Source organism: Ciona intestinalis, unplaced genomic scaffold (genome assembly GCF_000224145.3).
Source record: "Ciona intestinalis unplaced genomic scaffold, KH HT001082.1, whole genome shotgun sequence".
Taxonomy (NCBI): domain Eukaryota; kingdom Metazoa; phylum Chordata; class Ascidiacea; order Phlebobranchia; family Cionidae; genus Ciona; species Ciona intestinalis.
The window spans coordinates 9230-18608 of NW_004191403.1; the positions used below are offsets into that span (position 1 = coordinate 9230).

A 9379-nucleotide genomic window follows, 5' to 3' on the forward strand; every position below is an offset into this window, starting at 1 on the left:
TGAACCCTGGAAAGTCACGAAAACTAATTCTCCACTAAGCTTGGTGGGCTATTTTGTGTGGTTATACACGGATCCCTAGGAAATAACTTCCAATAGGTTGCTGAAGCCATTTAAAGTATTGTTAATACCTTAAAAAACGTTTTTGATTTGCTTATCTATCAAAACTGCACCAATAAACGATAAACCGCTGATAGGCCGGGTTTTCCCCATAAACGAAATATTGTATTGTGACGTCACAGTGCCCGCGAGTGACGTTTTCTACCACAACTTTGAAATTTGATCTTTTAAACGTTCAATAACTCTTAAATTAATGCGAATTTTCACAAACTGGCTGTTAATTTAGCATCAATAGACATAAAACTATATTCTTATCCAAAAAACTGCGCAACCATGAGAACCGTGGGTCGGACTCTTTAAGACTATAACCTTTTTCCTGTATCAGATTCCCTTTTTGTTTGCATTTGCCACCAAGAATTTGAGTGCCATTGTTGTTGCCACGATGTCCGTGCCCGGATTGTTTCCTCCGCTTGTTTCTTTTGTGTTCCACTCCTCGGAAAAAAAAAAAAAACTGATCCGTCAGAATTTGTGTTCCACTCCTCGGAAAAAAAAACTAAATTCTTCAAAGGAGATGGAATCTTTTTCAAAATTGGCATTAGCTTTTGTTGCGGTAAGGAAATCTAATCCTAAAATTGGTGGACAATCATCAGATAAATAAAAATCCCACTTAGTCAAGACATAATCTATACATATCTCAAGTGTTATTTTCTTTTTAACAGGAACTGTGGTGCCGCAAATTAATGATGTTACGTCAAATGACTTAATTTGACTTCGGATCGGCTTGGTGTTACTGGATATTGTATGTAACAAGTTAGTGGAAGTAAAGAAGGATATTGCACTTCCACTATCAACAAGGAACAAATTTTTGGAAATCTTGTCAGTTACAGAAATGCCTCTTTTTCTTATTGTGTGACCTGCCACGTCAGTTAATTGGGCAGGCCACGCGTCAAGTTTGTAAGGAAATCTAATCCTAAAATTGGTGGACAATCATCAGATAAATAAAAATTCCACTTAGTCAAGACATAATCTATACATATCTCAAGTGTTTTATTTTCTCTTTAACAGGAACTTACGTCAAATGACTTAATTTTACTTCGGATCGGCTTGGTGTTACTGGATATTGTATGAACAAGTTAGTTGGAAAGAAAGATATTGCACTTCCACTATCAACAAGGAACAAATTTTTGGAAATCTTGTCAGTTACAGAAATGCCTCTTTTTCTTATTGTGTGACCTGCCACGTCAGTTAATTGGGCAGGCCACGCCTCAAGTTTTTTGAAGCGTTGCTACGCTCGAAATCGCAAGGTTGTACACATCTCAGAGCTATATTTCCAAATGACCGGTGATAAAAACACATATTGCGACTGTTATTTGGGCTTGGGGCAGAGGAACGGGTAAATCCTCTGTCGTTATTTACTGTATGACGTTGATTGCCATAACCAGTACCTTTTCGAGTATCATACCTCTGTGATTCCATTCCACGCCTGTCCGACACACCTACTTGATTGGTTGAGAAGATGTTCCTCCGGAATCCTTTGTTCCTGAAACCTCCTTGGTAGTTCCCACGGTTGTTGCTCTGTTGTCTAACATTGAACTGCAACCGTTTCATGAAACTGATCCGTCAGATTTTGTACCTGCCTTTGTTCGTTAACATATGGCTGTGCTAGGTCTAGTTTGTTACGATTAGCAGATAAATTAACGTCACTACGGTCAGAATCCAAATTTAAACGTTCACAAGATAAAAAAGATAAAATACTATCAGCCTTTCTGGCAAGAGAATCTAGGGTCAAAGGAACATCTGATGCGACGATAATCCGACGCACCTGGGCTGGAATACGTTTGAGGAACGTTTCCTTCATAAGGAGTTCTAGGCTAGGGGGTCACTTATCACTATTAATACCCAAAAGTGACCTCATTTCACTTAGCATGTCAGAAGGTCTACGATCACCTAAAGGAGAGCCATCAAAGAAACGTGCCATGCGTGAGCTCTCGTCCTCATGAAAAACGTTTTTAGCATATTCCGCTTCAAAAGGTCATAAGCATTAGGATGGTGTTAATAAACGATCGGAAATTTTTCAGTCTTAAAATCTCATCCTTGGACAAAGTCTCTATGACATTACGAAATTTCCCCCTTTGTGACTTAATTCCCTTATCATGAAAAATGCTCTCGATGTACAAAAACCATTCTACCGGGAGTTCAGTCCAAAACTTATAGGTAAATTGGCGGATGTGCTATCATCCTCCTCCCCTTCATTATCAAAATCATCGTGGAAACCCTTCTTCCAGTTAATACTTATATTCAGACTTTACGCTTTGTTCAGGCTCGTTTTTCAATCCCGGTCATGGGGGCGCGGAAGCACCGCTCATACTTGGTTCGTTAGCATACTACGCCATGGGTGTGTTCTTGTGTGTGGGATGTTGTGTTTTTTTTACGTATAAATGGTAGAACGTGTTTTATAAACTGTTGTGAGTGTTGTGTCGCATACTACGCCATGGGTGTGGTTCTTGTGTTTTTTTTACGTATAAATGGTAGAACGTGTTTTATAAACTGTTGTGAGTGTTGTGTCGTTTATAGTGTAAAATTAAAAATTACTCAATACAGTACTGTCACAAATAAATTTTTACTATGAAAAAAAATTTTCTACAAAATGGTGGACTATGGATTATGACAAATACAGATATAAAAACATAAAGTTTTAGGAAAGAAGTTATTTTGACGTTTTATGAATATAAAATATGTTTTTAACCTTTAAGTTTTCTTCTTGTCGTTGATCTTTGGTGCTTCTTTCTTATACCTGAAAAGAAAGATGCTGCTTGTCGTTGAGTTTGGTGTTTTTCTTCCGTAGTTGATTTTGTTTTCTACAAAAGGTGGACTATATGGATTATGACAAATACAGATATAAAAACATGAAGTTTTAGGAAAGAAGTTATTTTGACGTTTTATAAATATAAAACATGTTTTTTAACCTTTAAGTTTTCTTCTTGTCGTTGATCTTTGGTGCTTTTTTTTATACCTGAAAAGAAAGATGCTGCTTGTCGTTGAGTTTGGTGTTTTTTTCCGTAGTTGATTTTGACGAATGTAGAGGTTAACCGTTCAGAAATGTACGTTCGGAAATGTTCGATAATTCCGCAGGGATCTTGACAGAAGTAGATAGCTCGTTGGCTGAGCTAGGAAATGAGCTAGGAATTGTTCTGAAGTAGATCGTTGCGTATTTCGTTCGTACGCCGCAAGGCGTTTCTTCTTGTATATTGCAAAAAAAATTTCGTAAAAAAAAACTTTTCGTGCGCCGCAAGGCGTTCTACTTGAATAATTTTGCAATACACGTCGATCGGGGTCACCAATATGTGGCGGAGGCGCGGTCCTTTGTTGTGACTGTGTGTGATGTCAGAAAGGTCCTTTGAGCCAGCTGTTGATTGCTGGCGTTTAGCGACTAGCGATGTGAGATCGGCTAGCGTGGCTGCGTGTTCTGAGACTTGCCGCTAAGTCTAATTTTGCTCCTTGATTAAGGTTAACTAACCAAGCAATAACTGGTTTGTTGATTATTTATTACCACGGTTATTAACACAAGGGCGATACTGATGCAATATACAATCACGCTAATAAACTCGAACGCCTAACCACTTGTATAAGCAGTGGTTAAGATCTAAGTTCTCTTTGGCTGATGTACTCTGGTTGGTCTTAATTGAGTCTGCATGAAAATCAAGGTTCGAACATCGAACCTTCTATAGTTTTTTGTAGCTGACGTCACATGCTTTCGTCATCTGCGTTCGCTTCTCTTTTGGGCGTTGCCTGATCATTAATTGTCCAATGAATGAGTAGCTGACCGTATCCTGGCTCGGGGCGCTCGATCGTTCCGAGAACTTCATTACCGTTCGTTGTCGTTAAGATGCAGTTGAAGTATTTCCTTGGATTCTTTTTGAGATTGCGTTCGTTTCTCTTTGGCATAAGAGCTCTGGTCGTTCATGTTCGTCCAAGGAATGTCCGATAAGTGTCCAATTTCTGATAAAATACTTTCGGCGCAGCTAATAGCTTTGAACGCTGGCCTTATTAAAATGATGGATAGTTTGTCACGAGTACATGACATGATGCAATATTGCGAAATAATGGTGCAGTATTAAGAAATAACATGCAATGTTCCTACACCACTCTACGACTAAGAGTATCTCTTGCTGGGCCCACTCTCATCTACAAATCAGATAAATGCTGTGAGTATAGAAGACACTCAAAGTAAACCTAATACTTTTGTAAATGGGTTAAGCTGCATATGAACATTGGTGAGTTTTGTCTTGTGTAGTGGTGATGATGTTTCAATGCTGTATAAAGATTTCAGGTGTCTTTCGTGTTATAATTTATATTTTGTTCCGGAGGGTTTGGAACTATATAGTGCGTTCGGAACAGTCTGCAACGGGTATATATATATACATATGTTTAATTGTTAAATCAACTTACTTTAAGCAAGTGACTTGTATCGAAGCAAAAAAAAAATATCCTTAAAATATCCTTTTTTGCGAAATGGGTTTGAGCTGGAATACAAATCATTGTGGCTTAATGGTTTTCCACTTAAAATACAGCAGATCCATCAGTCACAATAGCATTGATATGAGCACCATTCACCTCACACGCGACAACACTTTCCCAAAACAAAGATGCTAGTTGCAACGCTGGAGTTGTGGGCCACCAAAACAGAGAAATTGAAAGTTCTTTTTTAAACGATCGGACATAAAACACTGCAAGAAAAAAGTATTTTTTTAATCACATAAGTTAAAAATATGGGTGGCAAGTTTGTCAGGTGTCACTCTATCATCATAGTAAGGCCAATAAGCCTTCCAATTTTCATAGCCAAATTTTCTTTAACTAATAGTTAGTATTCCAATAACCTAATTTACACATTACACTATTGCCTTATATGAGAAACTAAATCTTGTTCTGATATCCAATATTCCAGTGAAGTTTTCCTGGTAGTTATTGATCATTTGTTTGTATATTTAAGCACAATATTACAAATAGTATATTCAAAACTGCTAAAAGATGCTGATGTTGTTATAAATGATACCAATAATAGCAAATTGACATTCTTTCGACAAACCTCTTGTTTGTAAAGATAATTTGCTGAAGCACTTTTTCTATGCAGGTCGTTGCTGGTACACTTTTTCTATGCAGGTCGTTGCATCTGGTAACGGTTTCGGGTAACTCGTCCACGACTCTACTAAAAATGCATTTAGTATATAAACAAAATGCATATAGGTTCAAGAACAGGAGTTTACCTTTACAAGTATACCACATTTTTAGGCAAATTCTCAGATCGAAATGCACCACATTTTAATTCCATCCTTGAATGATGGGAAAATATGTACTCTAGTTTAAAGTGCGCTTCACAAATACATGCTCTAAATAAATTACCGTTTAAACGGAACTCTAATATTTATATTGTACGCATTACTTTTCTTCTTGATTAAAGTTTTTGTCAACTTCTCACGGTGATCTTTCTCGTCGGAACTCCGTGCTAAATCTGGTCTACGAATAGTAAACAGTAGTGAGCTGACTAACTTAAGATTGCATAAAAATGGAATTGAGCAATAAACTGTCAGAGGCCTCATTCGCACCCATGTTTTACAGAGTGGTGTTTTTATTAGCTTGTTTATATGCTCCTGTCAAAATTCACAATTAATTAGTACAGTACTGTAAAAATCATGCAAAACTAAACCTTAGAATAGGTGGAATTTTGGCTCTCTTTCATAATCTCATTTTTCATGGACTCTAGCATTCCGGTATTCGTGTCGGTTTCTGAGCTTAACAGCGGAAGACCATCGATAATTAATCACTCGCTTGTTTTTTTGCACCGTTTTTGGTTCCTCACAACCATCCTTTTCTAGTCGAATCTGCGAAACAATAAAGTATATAAATATGCCACGCAGATATATACAGATAACTAATCTAGATATTCTGGTTTACATTATTGGTCACCGCATAAAGAATTATTTACAAAAAGTCAAACAAAATTAAATCTTTCACAAATTGCAAAACCAGCATCAGTAACATGCTTATGCAAATAAATTATATACACCCCATTTTTTTTGGCGAATTTGAGTAAACAAAAGTGAGGGAAACCTTTTGATCAGAGTAGACAAACAAATGTTATCATACTCATTTGAAAGATCATACTTCATATGGTGAGGTAAAATATCGTGCGCTATCTCGTATTATTCGTACCCTCACAGGTAATATATTGTTAGTACTCTCTGCATCCTTGTGTAGTTGGGGTATGGTAAATGTGATTGAAAGCGATCACTAGAGGTAGATGGATCAGTAGGATAGGTAGGTGGATTATAGGTGTGATCACCGAGATCGTACAGAGGCACGGTGCTTGCGTCGCTACTAAAACTATCCCCTCATGTAAGGTACAAATCAGATGTAGGATTTAAAATCGTGAAATGAAACTATCGCTTGCGTCGCTACTAAAACTATCCTCATGTAAAGTAAAAATCAGATGTAGGATTTAAAATCGTGAAATGAAAACAATTATGCCTGTTGCACTAAGAAAACATTTTTACCTGGTCAACAAAAACTAAAAAAATGCCAACCTTTTCTCCATATTGGTGCCTGGTAATAAGTTCAAGACTTGAAAACGTTTTCCCAAAGTGCTAAAAAATCAAGGCAATTTATTGTGAATTCCATAGTAGTTGTAGCGCTTTTATTACAAATATGAACAAATTATGATAAACATACTTTTATCTTACGTTTCTCCAACAAATTCTCATTAAGAAAGACTACAGTTTCATCGTAAACATACTTTTATGATTTTATCTTACGTTTCTCCAACAAATCCTCATTAAGAAAGACTACAGTTTCATCGTAAAATCGTTCATTAAAAACAAACAGCCATGTTTTATAATCGGCATAGAAAGGAATGCAACATATCTATAATTACCAACTAAATTTAACTTCTTATCTTTCAATTTTTTAATCAATTTTTCCAGATAGTGAAACAATATAAAATCTCCGTAATATATATTGTACGAACTGTACCAGTCGCAAAGACAGCAAGTGGCGACTGAACGTTCCCGCGCATTTTTTCTGAAGTTTGACTGGTAAGACTGCTTCGTTTTGAATAAAAAAGTTTTTTTAGAGATAGTGAGTTGAATGCATATTATAAAATGCATTGTTTTTTCAACAGCATATAACATTCTACATTTACACAGTTGGCCATTTAACGTGTTGGCTACAGCAGCTTCTTCATTAAAAAATTCTACGAGATATGGAAATGTGGTTTCACTTCCGACGCGACCTTGAATACGGGCGTCACGACGGCGCCACAAATTCTGAGATTCGTAAGGCATGTTTTTGCCAACGCAGCGAGACAAATAAGGGTATTCAAATCACCTATTGGGATCATCTCTTTCTCAAATGCTCTTTCAACGACATGTTGTTTTTTTAACCATTGAATAAAAATTGTACAAAGTTTTGGTATGTAGCATTGCTCAGATCCACTTGAATGTGAATTTATTTTGAAACTACTTAAACACAATATAGGTAGCCAAGGTAAAGTAAAAAAACTTTGTAGTCCATGAAGTTTCAAAACACACACCATGCCAGTATTTGTGATTAGTAACAACCCCACAAAGAATTACGTGCAAATAAAGAAATGCTATAGTAATGGAGCCAAAACCTTTTAAAGTTGACGTTTGATGACGTTCAACTGCAATTCATACTTTAAATTTGTCGTTAAGTGTTTACGTGTTGTTCTGTGGATTGAGTTTATATTCTGAGTATATATACTACAGTCAAATGACGGATAAATTTATTTAAAAACACTTGGTTAAATTTTTAACAAAATTAGCCTGTGCACGTGTGAAGGTTATGTAGATTGCGTGACTTGACCGAAAGGTGACGCTAGTGTCAATTCTATAGATTGATTTATTTTAGGACCTATTTAGGTAATTAATATAATTATTATTTAAAAAACTTGGATCATTAATTTGACAAAACAAGATTGCGTGGATTGCGTGTTTTAGAGAAGTCCCTTGCAAACGACATGAGGCTTTCCACAGGTCTCATACAAAATCTTTCTCGCCTCAATATAGCCTTCATGGGGATCCAGAACAGAACAATGGTGGATAAGACTCTTGGCTTTTTCTTTGCACTGTTTAGCAGTGTTGTTTTTAACTTTTCGTCAGTAAACTTTGCTTTCGAGATTTGTTTCGACGTTGCGAATGAACATCCAATAGTCCATCGGGCCACCAGAAAACGTCAAATATTCGGATCTCGGCATATGCGGTACAGCCTATAACCTCCCCCTCGCGCGGCGTAGGCCAAATCAGGAATTTTCATTTTGAGAGAATCCCCTTTTTTTCGTGTAAAAACCTTTTTCCTTCGTTTCAATTTGATCGTTCGAGAGATTACTATCTCTCGTCTGCGACGTAGAAGTAATGTTTTTGTTCGCTACCAGGGGGGTAGGCGCAGTGTAACATGTTATGATTGTATTCGGTATACGAGGGGGGTAGGTAGTGTAGAAATGTAATGATTTTACTCGGTACTGGAGGGGGGTAGGTAGTGTAGAAATGTTATGATTGTACTGGGTATACGAGGGGGTTAGGTAGTGTAGAAATGTAATGATTTTACTCGGTACTGGAGGGGGGTAGGTAGTGTAGAAATGTTATGATTGTACTGGGTATACGAGGGGGTTAGGTAGTGTAGAAATGTAATGATTTTACTCAGTACAGGAGGTGGGGTAGGAAGTGTAATGATTTTACTCGGTACTGGAGGGGGGTAGGTAGTGTAGAAATGTAATGATTTTACTCGGTACCGGAGGGGCAGGGGGGTAGGTAAGGTAGAAATGTAAATGATTTTACCCGGTACCGGAGGGGGGTAGGTAATGTAGAAATGTAATGATTTTACTCGATACTGGAGGGGGGTAGGTAATGTAGAAATGTAATGATTTTACTCGGTACTGGACGGGGGTAGGTAATGTAAAAATGTAATGATTTTACTCGGTACTGGAGGGGGGTAGGTAATGTAGGCTACTTTAAATTAAATCCCAGGTTATTCTTAATTTGTTTACTTTTTATTAACAGAAATGGAATTATTCACAAAAGCAAAAAGTAAGTTTTTAATATACGCAAATATTCTATAGCCTATACAAAGAACAATAATTACTATTTTAAATTTGCAGGTGGATACCAAAAGAAATAGTAAGATGTTGTACCTTGTACATATTCCAAACACGTTACAAACACCTTTTCATACATCTTAATTTGATTAACAGTGGGACGAAAGATATTCCGGCAGACTTTTGCAGCCCGGAACTGCAANCAGGGCCTGCCCC

At 37.0% G+C, this 9379-nt stretch overlaps 1 long non-coding RNA gene across 1 annotated transcript; it reads left to right on the plus strand.

Moving 5' to 3' along the window:
* The first annotated feature begins 7055 nt into the window (after positions 1-7055).
* On the plus strand, positions 7056-7518 carry LOC104266488. The gene is made up of 2 exons (XR_717576.2): positions 7056-7145; positions 7257-7518. It is a non-coding gene; the product is annotated as an uncharacterized LOC104266488 (long non-coding RNA).
* The last annotated feature ends 1861 nt before the right edge of the window (positions 7519-9379 follow it).